The 16376-nt window shown below is 41.3% G+C and overlaps 1 pseudogene; it reads left to right on the top strand.

Moving 5' to 3' along the window:
* Positions 1-12058: 12058 nt before the first annotated feature.
* On the top strand, positions 12059-12981 carry LOC128044824 (voltage-dependent anion-selective channel protein 2-like; annotated as a pseudogene).
* Positions 12982-16376: the final 3395 nt, after the last annotated feature.

Below are 16376 nucleotides of genomic sequence, written 5' to 3'. Positions count from 1 at the left end.
CGTGGCTCCCCACACACTCGGATCTTGTCTCAGACTCCGTTTCCTCTCAGCATGGAGAGCTATCCCCTTCCTTCCTCGCAGATGCCAGGAGCTGAGACTTCCCTGCCAGGTGCAGACTCAGAGCTACTGCCTCTGCAGAGAGTCCTGACATGAGTGAAGTGCTGAGCCTTTATGGGGAGAGCAAAGCATGTGGGCCCTGCCCATCCCAGGCCACTTTGAGCTGCAAGCCCCTCCCTCAGGCTTTCTTCCCTTGAAGGTTCCTAAGCCTCGGCTCCAGCAATGAGAAGGATTGTGTAACTGTCTGGAGGGGCAGGAGGCAGCAGTCTTGGTCACACAGGTGACACTCACCATGAGGAGGGCGAGCCCTGCAGGGTTAGAGCACACACAGTGTTGCCTTCCATAACAGACTCTCGGGATGGATGGGACCTCAGGGTTCTCCCCTGCAGCCTGTCCTGCTCCCACCTCAGTCAATGCTCCAGGGCCTCACACACCTCCATCAGGTTGTCATCCTTCCAGTCTCTCCTGAAACTTCTCCATGAAGCCCGCCCTGCACCCCCACCCCAGGCAAGGCTGACGGATACTCCCCTGGCCTAATAGGGACTTTGTCACCCGAAATATGACATGTGCCACACTGTCACATCATTCGGTTTTAATTTGGAGGCTGAAATCATTGAAAATTTACAGAATATTGCGAAAATAAGAGCAGTGCGAAGACACACATATAGCCTCTACCCAGATCCCCTGTTAGTTTGTATTCTACCCAATTTGCTTTATCATGCATGCCTTCTCTCTTTATGCACACAAAAACTCACACAGCCTTTCTTTCTTCAACATATTGAGGATAAGCTACATATATGAAGGCCTTTTCCCTAGAGAAGTGTGTCCTTTCCCAATACAGATATTCTCATATTAACCACAGTGCAATTATCAACTTCTATCATTAATTCTTTTTAATGTAACTGGTACTTTGCTAGGGCCCGCTAGCCTGGGAGTTCTACTCAGCTCAGCCAGCATTCATCAGACTAAATTTTCTCTGGCTTTCATTACCTCCCATTATTAGGAGATTTCCTGTCCACACTGAAGCCCAAAATCCCCAGGGGATGTTCTTGTTATTCAGTCACTCAGCGATGTCCAACTCTGCGATCCCATGAACTGCAGCAAACCAGGCTCCCCTGTCCCTCAGTATCTCCCAGAATTTGCTCAAACTCATCTCTATTGAATCGGAAATGCCATCCAACCATCTCATCCTCCATCATCCCCTTTTCCACCTGCCTTCCTCCTTTCCCAGCATCAGGGTCTTTTCCAATGAGCCAGCTCTTTGCATCAGGTAGCCAAAGTATTGGCGTTTCAGCTTCAGCATCGTCTTTCCAATGAAGAGTCAAGGTTGATTTCCTTTAGGATTGATTGGCTTTATCTCCTTGCAGTCCAAGGGATTCTCAAGAGCCTTCTCCAGCACCACAGTTCAAAAGCACCAATCCTTCAGTGCTCAGCCTTTTTTATGATCCAACTCTCACATCTATACATGACTACTGGAAAAACCATAGCTTTGACTATATGGACATTTGACCATATTTTACTATGTGGACTACAGGGTCAGAAAACTGATATCTCTGCTTTTTAATACACTGTCTAGGTTCATCATAGCTTACAACTAGATTTCACCATTCCACACCCATGTCAGCCTGACTCCTTTCAGCTCTGTCCACTGCCCAGGCTCTGGCTGACCACTGATACCTCATTTCCATCACCTCTGCTGCTGGGGCTGCTCTCGGGGTCAGATGCTGATGTTTAGGGTCCTGCTTCCTCTCACTCCTAGGCCTCCAGCCCTACATCTCTTTGCTGTCCAAGGTGCAGAAACCATCCAGCTTGTTCAGTGCAGAGGAAAGCAAATGCCTTACACACATATAAACCACTATCTAATCCAAGGCCTGGAATGTTATTAATAACTTACACTTACCCGTGCACTCTACTACATCATAACCACCTGAATTTGTTTTCAGAGAGGACAGAGTTGGAGGGAGAGATGGAGAGAGGACTGACCTGTCTCCCATACATCTCTGCTGTTTGCTACAGCCATAGGGAAATGACCACTAATACAACCACTTAATCAGGCAATTTCTCAGGTAGTCATTTGGGTTGTTCACTGTGATTAACTCCCTTCTTTTTGGAGGCACAGGAAAGACTGCACCTCTCCTCTGTGAAGTTAAGTGGGCCATGGGACTTGTTCTAGCCAAGAAATGTGAGCAGAAAGGGTCACTTTCAGGCTGAAGCCTTTACCAGGCAGAGCACAAGTCCACACCATCCTTTTTCCAGCCTCAGGAAATGACCCCATAAAATATGGGGCCCTGGCTTGGTGGTATGTTTATGTCTGATGAGGAAACTAATCTTCAAGGTTGGAAGGATGGCATCCTGTGTTCTGTTTTGGGGGAAATGCTAAATGTGTTGCCTGTGGTGTCTCAGAAGGTGTGTGATGTACTGACTGCACCGGGGCCTTAAAGGAAGACCTCAGGGAAACAATGTCAGCACTATGTGTCAGGTGTCTTAGTTCTGTATTACAAAACAGATGGCCTGGAAGAAAAAACAGTCTGTTTTTCAAGGAGAGATGAAAGGAATAACAGATTCTGGGTCTTCAGCAGGCAAATAGTGTGGAAAATTTTCATCATAAATCATCTTCAACAAGGACACACACACATGAACACACATAATAGCTCCCAAAACATTTTCCCATATGCACCTCAGTAACGAGCAAGTGTTTTTCTATTTGGTATCCCATGTACAGGGCTTCCCTGGTGGCTCAGACAGTAAAGAATCTGTCTGCTGTGTGCGAGACCTGGGATCGATCCCTGAGTTGGAAAGATCCCCTGGAGGAGGGTATGGCAACCCACTCCAGTATTCTTGCCTGGAGAATCCCATGGACAGAGAAGTCTGTGACACCTACAGTTCACGGTGTCACAAAGAGTCAGACACGACTGAGTGATGAAGCACAGCGTATCCCATGTAGAATAAGCTGACTAGTTACACAGACCCAACCTAGCAGCTGAGAAATGTTGCTGCTACATGATATCAAACTGCTACAATTTGACTAGTAAACTTTGAGGGAATAAAGCAACATATTTGGATTGAGTCACCTTCCAGATGTTCATTCTTTGGCCATCAACACATGGTATCATCCTCTGCTGAATACTGTCTCTAACATGAGACAATTGAGAATATGTGGCCAAAGGCATATTCAGTGACCTCTACCAAAAGGATATGTAACTACTAGATGACACCTTAGAAAGTCCGAAAACCTCAGCCAGGGAAGGAAGGGTTGTGTCTGTAACTGACATTCTGAAATACAGTGTGCCTAATATCCAGAATCCTAATATTTGGGGTAATAACATGTATACAGTAATAACATGTATTACTGGCTTTTTAAAAACTATGAAATCTGAATTTATGTAACAGTATATATCTTGAGGATCACTTTGCATTAAATTTTCAAACTGAATAATTCTACACACCTTTAAAATAATGTTACCATATCTATTCTCAATTAAAAGCCCATCCTGATTTTATCCCAGTAAGTACACTAGCATTTCAACCTTACAGAATATCACAGTGTCAGAGAGTGTTTTCCCTATGTTCTCCTCTAGGATTTTTATAGTTTCTGGCCTTACGTTTAGATCTTTAATCCATTTTCAGTTTATTTTTGTGTATGGTGTTAGAAAGTGATCTCGTTTCATTCTTTTACAAGTGGTTGACCAGTTTTCCCACCACCACTTGTTAAAGAGATTGTCTTTAATCCATTGTATATTCTTGCCTCCTTTGTCAAAGATAAGGTGTCCATAGGTGTGTGGGTTTATCTCTGGGCTTTCTATTTTGTTCCGTTGATCTATATTTCTGTCTTTGTGCCAGGACCATACTGTCTTGATGACAGTGGCTTTGTAGTAGAGCCTGAAGTCAGGCAGGTTGATTCCTCCAGTTCCATTCTTCTTTCTCAAGATTGCTTTGGCTATTCGAGGTTTTTAGTATTTCCATACAAATCGTGAAATTATTTGTTCTAGCTCTGTGAAAAATACCGCTGGTAGCTTGATAGGGATTGCATTGAATCTGTAGATTGCTTTGGGTAGTATACTCATTTTCACCATATTGATTCTTCCGATCCATGAACATGGTATATTTCTCCACCTATTAGTGTCTTCTTTGATTTCTTTCATCAGTGTTTTATAATTTTCTATCTATAGGTCTTTAGTTTCTTTAGGTAGGTATATTCCTAAGTATTTGATTCTTTTCATTGTAATGGTGAATGGAATTGTTTCCTTAATTTCTTTTTCTACTTTCTCATTATTAGTGTATAGGAATGCAAGGGATTTCTGTGTGTTGATTTTATATCCTGCAGATTTACTATATTCATTGATTAGCTCTAGTAATTTTCTGGTGGAGTCTTGAGGGTTTTCTATGTAGAGGATCATGTCATCTGCAGTGAGAGTTTTACTTCTTCTTTTCCAGTTGGATTCCTCTTATTTCTTTTTCTGCTCTGATTGCTGTGGATAAAACATCCAGAACTATGTTGAATAGTAGCGGTGAAGGTGGGCACCCTTGTCTTGTTCCTGACTTTAAAGGAAATGCTTTCAATTTTTCACCATTGAGGATAATGTTTGCGGTGGGTTTGTCATATATAGCTTTTATTGTGTTGAGGTATGTTCCTTCTATTCCTGCTTTCTGGAGAGTTTTTATCATAAATGGATGTTGAATTTTGTCAAAGGCCTTCTCTACATCTATTGAGATAATCATATGGCTTTTATTTTTCAATTTGTTAATGTGGTGAATTATATTGATTGATTTGTGGATATTGAAGAATCCTTACATCCCTGGGATAAAGCCCACTTGGTCATGGTGTATGATCTTTTTAATGTGTTGTTGGATTCTGATTGCTAGAATTTTGTTGAGGATTTGTCATCTATGTTCATCAGTGATATTGGCCTGTAGTGTTCTTTTTTTGTGGCATCTTTGTCAGGTTTTGGTATTAGGGTGATGGTGGCCTCATAGAATGAGTTTGGAAGGTTACCTTCCTCTGCAATTTTCTGGAAGAGTTTCAGTAGGATAGATGTTAGCTCTTCTCTAAAATTTTGGTAGACTTCAGCTGTGAAGCCGTCTGGACCTGGGCTTTTGTTTGCTGGAAGATTTCTGATTACAGTTTCAATTTCCGTGCTTGTGATGGGTCTGTTAAGATTTTCTATTTCTTCCTGATTCAGTTTTGGAAAGTTGTACTTATCTAAGAATTTGTCCATTTCTTCCACGTTGTCCATTTTATTGGCATAGAATTGCTGATAGTAGTCTCTTATGATCCTTTGTATTTCTGTGTTGTCTGTTGTGATCTCTCCATTTTCATTTCTAATTTTATTTATTTGATTTTTCTCCCTTTATTTCCTGATGAGTCTGGCTAATGGTTTATCAATTTTATTTATCCTTTCAAAGGACCAGCTTTTGGCTTTGTTGATTTTGCTACGGTCTCTTTTGTCCATCAGCAGATGAATGGATAAGAAAGCTGTGGTACATATACACAATGGAGTATTACTCAGCCATTAAAAAGAATACATTTGAATCAGTTCTAATGAGGTGGATGAAACTGGAGCCGATTATACAGAGTGAAGTAAGCCAGAAAGAAAAACACCAATACAGTATACTGACACATATATATGGAATTTAGAAAGATGGTAATGATAACCCTGTATGCAAGACAGCAAAAGAGACACAGATGTATAGAACAGACTTTTGGACTCTGTGGGAGAGGGCGAGGGTGGGATGATTTGGGAGAATGGCATTGACACATGTAAACTATCATGTAAGAAACAAATCGCCAGTCTATGTTCGATACAGGATACAGGATGTTTGGGGCTGGTGCACGGGCATGATCCAGAGAGATGATATGGGGTGGGAGGTGGGAGGGGGGTTCATGACTGGGAACTCATGTACACCCATGGCTGATTCATGTCAATGTATGGCAAAACCAATACAGTATTGTAAAGCAAAATAAAGTAAAAATAAAAATTTTTTAACAAAAAAATGAATATAATAAAATAAAATCACATTTCACAGGACACATATACACGAAAAACTAAAAAAACAAAAATAATATCACAGTGTACTGGGATACTGAGAGCTTGTTTTGTAAAGAAGACTGAGAGTCAAAGAATTGATGCTTTTGAATTGTGGTGCTAGAAAAGACTTTTGAGAATCCCTAGGACAGCAAGAAGATCACCAGTCAATCCTGAAGGAAATCAACACTGAATGTTCATTGGAAGGACTGATGCTGAAGGTGCAGGTCCAATACTTTGGCCATTTGATGGGAACAGTGGACTCATTGGAAAAGACCCTAATGCTGGGAAAGATTAAAGGCAGAAGAAGAAGCGGGCAGCAGAGGATGAGATGGTTGGATAGCATCACCAACCCAATGGACATGAGTTTGAGCAAATTCTGGGAGATAGTGAGGGACAGGGAAGCATGGCTTGCTGTTGTCCATGGGGCTGCAAATAATCTGACACGACTTAGTGACTGAACAATGGCAACAATGGGGTACTGAAAGCTTCTTTTGTAGTCACAACTTCCTGGTGGCAGACCCAGGATTTAGACCTACACGTAGTCTATTCTTGCAGTTGCTAAATATTCTTACTCCCAGATGCCTGTCTTTTTCTTTTGTAATTAATCTGTATCTATTGAGTAATTCATTTCTTTGACATTCTCAAAATATAAAATATTAGCTTACAGATATGGGAAGCCATCAACCCTTTCCTGGGAATTGCTATAAGAGAAAAATAAATATTTGATTGCACTGTTATCAATTATATAATAAAGGCTTGCCTCAAAATTATGAAAATATATTGGAGGAAGTGGTTGATTCTGTCATGGGGAAAGGGAGGTAAATCTTTTTCTCAAAGAAATCATTGACTCCAGTGTATGAACAATATCAAATATTTAGACTATAAGGGGAATTTAAACTGAATCAAATATTAACAAAATGTCATCTAAAGATTGTGGCAGGTAATAATACTTCAATTGCTTGACATACAACATATAAAATTCTTTTCCCAAGAACTAGATATATTGAAGCTAAAGAAGTATATTTATTCTGTGGTTATGGCCTTTCCATTCTGTTAGTGTTAAAATTCTTTCCATTTTGCTGTACACCTAAACTAACACAACAGTGTAGATCAACTATACTCCAATATAATTTTTTTAATGTCTTTCATGTAAAATGATATGGATTATAGATGACCAATATTACCTTCTTAGTCTTTGACAAATTCGGTAACATTATATTGTTTCTCATGAAGTAAATGAATTTTATATAAATGGTAAGTTTATGATTCTGTGCTGAGCCTAATCTAGCCCTGAGAAAACCAAAGTCTTCATCTCTAATGAGCAAGTATTTGGGCAGGAGCACAACTAAACTGTCCTCCTAAATGACACAGAAGCAACCCTACAGAATTTAGAAAACAAGCAAAATTCTCAGCTTTGCAGGGAACACTTCATTCCAAGAAGCTCATGGAGGGAGAGAAAGATAAGGCAAAGCTCCTTCACTCCTTACAAGGAAAATTCAGGGGCTGTTACAGTTTTGCAAAAAGTCTCCCATCCCTTTCCCTTTGGGGTTACATGCTTATTGTACAACTCTCTCTTCTTTCAGTGATGTCCATCTTTGCTTTATATATTTTGAAGCTCTGTTGTTCATTGCATAAACGTTTATAATTGCTGTATCTTCTTGCCATATTGAACCTTTGTTAATAAATACTGTACTTTACTTCCTACAAATTTTTAAGTCTAATTTATCTGATGATATTATACCATCCCTGCTCTCTTTTTATTGTCATTTTTACTGTTGTTCAGTCACTCGATCCTGTCCAACTCTTTAAGACCCCATGGACTGCAGCAAGCCAGGCTTCCCTGTCCTTCACCATTTCCCAGAGATTGCTCAAACTCGTGTCCATTGAGTCAGTGATGACATGCACACATCTTGCCCTCTGTCATTCCCTTCTCCTCCTGCCTTCAATCTTTCCCATCATTGGGGTCTTTTCCAATGAGTCAGTTCTTCCCATCAGGTGACCAAAGTATTGGAGCTTCAGCTTCAGCATCAGTCCTTCCAATGGATATTCAGGACTGATCTCCCTTAGAATGGACTGGTTGGATCTCCTTGCAGTCCAAGGGACTCTCAAGAGTCTTCTCCAACACACAGTTCAAAAGCATTAATTCTTCCGTGCTCAGCTTTTTATAGTCCAACTCTCACATCCATACATGACTACGGGAAAAACCATAGCCTTGACTAGATGGACCTTTGCTGGCCATGTCTCTGCTTTTTAATATGCAATCTAGGTTGGTCATAACTTTCCTTCCAGGGAGTAAGAATCTTTTAACTTCATGGCTGCAGTCACAATCTGAAGTGATTTTGGAGCCCCCAAAAAATAAAGTCTGACACTGTTTCCACTGTTTCTCCATCTATTTCCCATGAAGTGATGGGACCGGATGCCATGATCTTTGTTTTCTGAATGTTGAGCTTTAAGCCAACTTTTTCACTCTCCTCTTTCACTTTCATCAAGAGGCTCTTTGGTTCTTCTTCACTTTCTGCCATGAGTGATGTCATCTGCATATTGGAGGTTATTGATATTTCTCCCAGCAATCTTGATTCTAGCTTCTGCTTCATCCAGCTCAGCATTTCTCATGATGTATTCTGCATATAAGTTAAATAAGCAGGGTGACAATATGCAGCCTTGATGTACTCCTTTTCCTATTTGGAACCAATCTGTTGTTCCATGCCAAGTTCTAACTGTTGATTCCTGACCTGTATACAGATTTCTCAAGAGGCAGGTCAGGTGGTCTGATATTCTGATCTCTTTCAGAATTTTTCACAGTTTATCATGATCCAAACAGTCAAAGGCTTTGGCATAGTCAATAAAGCAGAAATAGATGTTTTTCTGGAACTCTCTTGCTTTTTCCATGATCCAGCAGATATTGGCAATTTGATCTCTGGTTCCCCTGCCTTTTCTAAATCCATCTTGAACGTCTGGAAGTTCATGGTTCACGTATTGTTAAAGCCTGGCTTGGAGAATTTTGAGCATTACTTTACTAGCCTGTGAGATGGGTGCAATTGGGCGGTAGTCTGAGCATTCTTTGGCATTGCCTTTCACTGGGATTAGGATGAAAACTGACCTTTTCCAGTCCTGTAGCCACTGCTGAGTTTTCCAAATTTGCTGGCATATTAAGTCAGCAGTTCCACAGCATATGTTTCAGGATTTGAAATAGCTCCACTGGAACTCCATCACCTCCACTAGCTTTGTTCGTAGTGATGCTTCCTAAGGCCCACTTGACTTCACATTCCAGGATGTCTGGGTCTACGTGAGTGATCACACCATCGTGGTTATCTGGGTCATGAAGATCTTTCCTGTATACTTCCTCTGTGTATTCTTGCCACCTCTTCTTAATATCTTCTGCTTCTGTTAGGTCCATACCATTTCTGTCCTTTATCGAGCCCATCTTTGCATGAAATGTTCCCTTGGTATCCCTAATTTTCTTGAATTAGAGCTAGCATCATACTCAGTGGTGAAATCTGAAAGCATTCCCTCTGAGATCAGGAACAAGACAATCAGGACAAGGATGTCCATTCTCACCACTTTTATTCAGCACAGTTTTGGAGGTTAGCTGTAGCAATCAGAGAAGAAAAAGAAGTAATGGGAATCCAAATTGGAAAAGAAGAATTTGAACTGTCAATTTTTGCAGAGGACATGATACTCTACATAGAAGATCCTAAAGATGCTATCAGAAAACTACTAGAGCTCATCAATGAATTTGGTAAAGTTGCAGGCTACAAAATTCATACACGGAAATCTATTGTATTTTTATACACTAACAGCGAAAGATCAAAAAGAGAAATTCAAGAAGCAATTCCATTTACCACTGCATCAAAAAGAATAAAATACCTAGGAATAAACCTACCTAAGGAGACAAAAACCTATGCTTCGAAAACTATAAGATGCTGATGAAAAAAATCAAAGAAGACATAAGCAAATGGAAAGATACATCATGATCATGGATCGGAAGAATCAATATTTGCAAAATGACTTTACTACCCAAGGAAATCTACAAATTCAAAGCAACCCCTATCAAATTACCAATGGCAGTTTTCACAGAACTAGAACCAAAAAAAAGTCTCAAAATTTATATGGAAACACATAAGACCCCAAATAGCCAAAGCAATCTTGAAAAAAGAAAAATGGAACTGTAGGAATCAAGCTCCCTGATTTCAGGCTATACTACAAAGCTACAGTCATCAAAACAGTATGGTACTGGCACAAAAATAGAAATATAGCTCAATGGAACAGGATAGAAAACCCAGAAATAAGCTCATGCACCTATAGTCTATCTAACTAATCAGATTAAATTAATCTATGATAAAGGAGCCAAGACTACACAATGTTGGAAAGATATGGATAAAACATAAATGTCCATCCACAGAGGAATGGATAAAGAAGGTATATGTGATAGATAGCTAGATATAGCTATATATAGATATAGATATGTATAAGATGTCATACATATATATATATGTATACACACACACAATGGAATATTACTCAGCCATTAAAAAGAATGAAATAATGCCATTTTCAGAAACACTGATGGACCTAGAGAGTGTCATGTTGAGTGAAGTAAGTCAGACAGAGAAGGAGAAATATCATATCCCTTATACGTGGAATCTAAGCAACATTGCATAGGAACCTGGAATGTTAGGTCCATGAACCAAGGCAAATTGGAAGTGGTCAAACAGGAGATGGCAAGAGTGAACATCGACATTCTAGGAATCAGCAAACTAAAATGGACTGAAATGGGTAAATTTAACTCAGATGACCATTGCATCTAAGAATTGATGCTTTTGAACTGTGGTTTTGGAGAAGACTCCTGAGAGTCCCTTGGACTGCAAGGAGATCCAACCAGTCCATTCTAAAGGAGATCAGTCCTGGGTGTTCTTTGGAAGGAATGATGCTAAAATTGAAATTTCAGTATTTTGGCCACCTCATGCGAAGATTTGACTCATTGGAAAAGACTCTGCTACTGGGAGGGATTGGGGGCAGGGGGAAAAGGGGACGACAGAGGATGAGATGGCTGGATGGCATCACTGACTCGATGGACATGAGTTTGAGGGAACTCCGGGAGTTGGTGATAGACAGGGAGGCCTGGTGTGCTGCAATTCATGGGGCTGCAAAGAGTTGGACATGACTGAGCAACTGAATTGAACTGAAAAAGAAATTATACAAATGAACTTATTTACAAAATAGGAAGAGACAGACTTAGAAAATGAACTCATGGTTGCTGTCGCCTACAGTAAATGCTGCACTTTCTTTCACCACAACCATGTGTCAGTAGACAGGTTTTTCTGCACACAAGGCATAAGACTCAATCTCGGTTCAGCAACACCTTGACATGAGGAGAGAGAAATAAGGCAAGCAATAACAAAAATAAGTAGAGAAAGGAAAAATAAATGAGCAGTAAGGAAAATCAGGAATGAGCTAATAAGGAATAAAGATTTAATAAAGAGGTGAAAAAAAGAAGATACTAGGGAGGGAAATGCAGTTGACCCTGGAACAAAGCAGGTTTGAACTAGACTGGTCCACTGACACACAGATTTTTTTCCCAATATTAAATAATATAGACTACACAATTTGTGACTCATTGAATCTGCAGATGTTGGCTACAAACAGAGGAACCTCAGATATGGAGGTCCTATGGGTACAGATGATCAACTATAATTTATATGTAGATTTTAGACTGTGAGAAGAGTTGGCCCACAACCCACACATAGTTCAAGGGTCAACTGTACATAAATAGTGGCTGATCAACTACCATACAAATCAGGTTTAGCCAAGAGCGACCACAAGGCTTTCAGTTCACCCTCCAGCCAGGGCAGCTGCTGCCCAGCCCATAACAAGCCCATGGCCTCAGTTGTGGCTGCGGCTCCCCCTCAGTAGACACCCAGACGACTTCTCACACTCTAGCCATTGAGACCTACACACTGAGCTGTATGTAAACAATGTGTATTCCTCTGTCATGAGGTGACATTGGAAATCCGTCAGAGACATTTTCAAGGGAGGACTGGTTTGGGATTGTCTGGAGGTGAAAACAAAATCACGCACTGCCACGACATTCTCAACATTTGGATCATCTAACACAGACACAGGCCACGTGCCCGGCAGCTAGAGCCAGTATCCATCCTGCATGACCCATCACAAGCCGTGCAACACTGATGGCACTCTGAGAGCAGAATCGAAGTAAAATGAAGACCAGATTTGTCAAGGCCTGTATCTGAGTTCGGTACTACCTTCTCTCACTAACACAGTAAAGAAAAAGGGCAAAATCAAGTCTTCTTACAAGAGAGAGTCAATAAACCTTGGTTGTGATATTAACTTGGATTTTGCTGGACCTGCCGATCCATGGTTCAGTTCTCTTTGACGGTGAGGGCTGTTTTGACTGTGAGGGCTGGCTTGCTCGGTTCCAGCCCATGACCTAGTACAGTGCCAAATGCAACCTGACAAGGAATAATTTTGCAGTGCAGTACAGGACTGGGGACTTCCAGCTGCATGCTACGGAGTGATTCAGGGGACAGAATTTGGAGGATCAGTTTAACAAAAAGAATACGAAGATCTTGACAGTCAAGTGAATGTTGGATACTTGGATACTGGGTATCAGCTACACTCATTTGGGTATTCCAGCTAAATGTCAGTTGGATCTCATTACTTCTGTTTCTGCAAAAGTCAACAATTCTGGTTCACATGGAATGAGCTACATTTAGATGGTGTGTCTGGTGTGAAGCTGACGTGTCTTCTGGTAAACAGGAAGAGCATTACTGTTGGAGGCCATAAACTTGGAGTTTCTCTGCGGTGGGAGGTTTATCTAAATGTAGAAACCTCTAGGAAGAGATATAAGAAGAGGGGTCTTGATACAATTCCCCTGTGACCAGTAGGCTTCGTTTTCCCTCTCCTGATCCGCAGACATCAAAACAAAGGATAATCTACAAAAGAACTGTATTTTTTAAGTGTGGACAATTTTAAGTAAAATGGCTATCTAGCTAAAAAGAAATTACCTATCTAGTTACCAAGGCTGCAGTCCTCCAGTCACCTATGCATTATTTACTCAGTGAAGAAATTAATCAGATGATCTATGAAAGAAATGGAGCTTTATTCGAGCGAAACTGAGGATGGTAACCCAGGGACAGCCTCTCAAAAAGCTTCAGAAACTGTTCTACCAGTTTTAGGTCCACGCCTGGTTGTACAGGTTTTCTCTTTTCATTTATTTACTTACTCTGTCTGTGTGGGGCCTTGGTTGCTGCTCAAAGGCCTTCTCTAGCTGCAGCGGCCAGTGGGGGCTGCCCTCTAGTGGTGGTGCACAGGCTTCGTACTGTGGTGGCAGCTTGGGTTGTGGAGCATGGGCTCTGGAGCATGCGGTCTTCAGTAGTTGCAGCTCTAGGCTCAGAAGGCGCAGCTCCCAGGCTCCAGAGCTTGGGCTCGGTAGTTGTGGCACATGGCTTCAGTGCCCCATAGCAAGTGAAATCTTCCTGGAGCAGGGATCAAACCCATGTCCTCTGCATTGGCAGGCAGATTCTTTACCACTGGCCCACCAAGGAAGTCCTATGTAGGTTTATGAGATAGACGGCTGTACATTAAATGATGTAGAGAGCTTGCAAACTCCTGATCTCTAAGTGCAAAGTGATGGGTCATGGTGACCCCTTACGAGTTCAAGAAGGAATGTTGCCTATTAAGGAATTGCCTTGGTGCTAGGAGAATGACTGAGCAATTATTTCTGCCAAGACAGAGGTTTGGTGGATGCATAAGGCAGATAAACAATGCACAGTAGAGGAGACCCAGGAGGCCAAGGGGTGGAGAAAGTTTTATGCTTAAATGTTCTGGAATTCTCTTAGAATATGAATTTCTATTTCATCAATTTAAATGCATAAAATTATTAAATACTTGGGGCCAATAATGAAATAGATTTTTGTGAAATTTTTAAACACATTTTCTTACATTTTTCTTTTTGCCCTCAGCTACAAATGTTCCACGACTTTGGCCACCTCACACGAAGAGTTGACTCATTGGAAAAAGACTCTGATGATGGGAGGGATTGGGGGCAGGAGGAGAAGGGGATGACAGAGGATGAGATGGCTGGATGGCATCACTGACTCGATGGACGTGAGTCTGAGTGATTTTCAGGAGTTGGTGATGGACAGAGAGGCCTGGCATGTTGTGATTCATGGGGTCACAAAGAGTCGGACACGACTGAGCGACTGAACTGAACAAATGTTCAGAAACTCAGAATATCAATACTCTACAAATAAAGCAAGTCCTGTGTCCAGGGTTTCTCAAACACACTACTGACATTTCAGATCACATCACTCTCCATTTGAGGGAGGGGGTCCTGTGCAATGGACGCTGTTTCACAGCAGCCATGGCCTCTATCCAGTGGCACTCCAGCCCCACAACATCACCTCCCAGTCCAGAAAATGTCTCCAAATGTTCCCAGGTGTTCGCTGGGGGTAGGGTCTCCAGGTAAATATTGTGGGAGACACATTTAATACTAAAAACATTATTCATTATTTACCTCAAATTAAGTGTAGGTGAGTCTCCTTTATTTTTATTTGCTAAATCTGGCAGTCCTCCTGAGACACAACAGCACCTTCATCTCCTCCATTTTCCACCCTATTTGAGAATCACTGCTCTAATCCACAAGGAGCAATGGAAAAAGAGTACAGTGATGGGAGGTGAGGAAAGTTATGATCAGATTTGCGTTTTGAACAAAACAGAATAAAATACTGCACTCGGCTCATAGCCAGAACTACTGTCATCGAATTCACATTGTACAGATGCTGCTGCTGCTGCTGCTGCTAAGTCACTTCAGTCGTGTCCAACTCTATGCGACCCCATGGACGGCAGCCCACCAGGCTCCCCCCATCCCTAGGATTCTCATGCAGAGACCTGATTCAATGTGTGGCTCTGTTGTTGAGTAAGCAACTGACGACGGGAGCCCAGATCCTGCCATTCACATCCTTGGGGAGTGTGATACTGATTTACACTAACTATCAATTTTGTTTTCATTGTGTTTCTGGCACTGAGTTCCTAAAACTCTTGGATTTCTTAAGTGATCAGAGTAAAAAGGCAAAAAACAAAAACAAAAAAAAAAAGGTTTCTTGTGTTATGTGAATGAAGTAACTTTTGGATCACACCTAAGGAGGTAGGCTGGTTGCCAGGCGACTAACCACATGTTTAAAGGGTTAGAACTATCAGTACTACAAACCCTTACCTTCCTGGAGGGAAGAAGGGCTGGAGATGGAAACAATTGACCTGGTAAATGATTAAATCAATCATGCCTATGTAATGAAGACTTTGTTAAAAAAGAAAAAGAAAAGAAACCCAAAGAAGTGTGTTCAGAGGGTTCTGGATTGGAGAACAGATGGGAGAATCGGGATTGGTGATGCACTGAGAGGGCATGGCATCTCCTTACACTGTCGCCACACTGCACCCTGAGCATCTCTTACATAGGGCGGCTCCCAATTTTTATCTTTTTATAATACACCATTCACCAGTTGTTTCTGAGTTCTGTGAGCCACTCTAACAAATTAGTGGAACCAAAGAAGGGATTCATTGGACCTTCAAATATATAGCCAGTCCTTCCAGACTTGCAACTGGTGTCTGAAGTGGGGGATCCAGGGGGCAGATCCAAGGACTGAGCCATTCACACGTGGGATCTGAGGACTTCTCATAGTAGATTGGGTCAACACTGAGTGCAATTGTACGACCTCCACCTAGCTGTCAGTGCATTTCTTGGAGCTGAGACAACCCTCCCCAACACACACACATTGCAATTCATACTAGAATCATTTTAGGGACAATGTCTTAACTGTCAAAGCTAGAGAAATAAAGGAAATGGGTACTCTCAACTATCCAACTTTTTTCCTACAGAATCTAAATAATATTCATCTTTTCTTCATTATGTTTCCTTTGAGAGCTTGATTTGACTAGCCAATAACCATATGGCAGGAAAAATTAATGAGAAAAACTTTGCCTTGCTCCTCAGTCTTGCTCGGGATTTGCCTAGAAAGACGGACAAACTTGTGTTCTGGGACCTGAGACTAGGAGTTCCCAACTCAGAAAGTCTAAATCAAAAGTCACCAGAATAAGAGGCATTATTTTAATACATCTTCCAGGGGTCAGTCAATTTGTAAAAAGAATTCAAAAAATCTTAAGAGTCACAAATGATGTAATTTATTCTCCTTTCCTTGTTGGAGAAAATGGAAGCATTTTTCCATCTCTGAGTTTCTGGACTTTGGAGCTGGGTTCCACATCTCATACATTCAAGTC

Source organism: Budorcas taxicolor, chromosome 3, assembly GCF_023091745.1.
Source record: "Budorcas taxicolor isolate Tak-1 chromosome 3, Takin1.1, whole genome shotgun sequence".
NCBI classification, from domain to species: domain Eukaryota; kingdom Metazoa; phylum Chordata; class Mammalia; order Artiodactyla; family Bovidae; genus Budorcas; species Budorcas taxicolor.
This window is presented reverse-complemented; position numbering and strand designations above follow the sequence as displayed.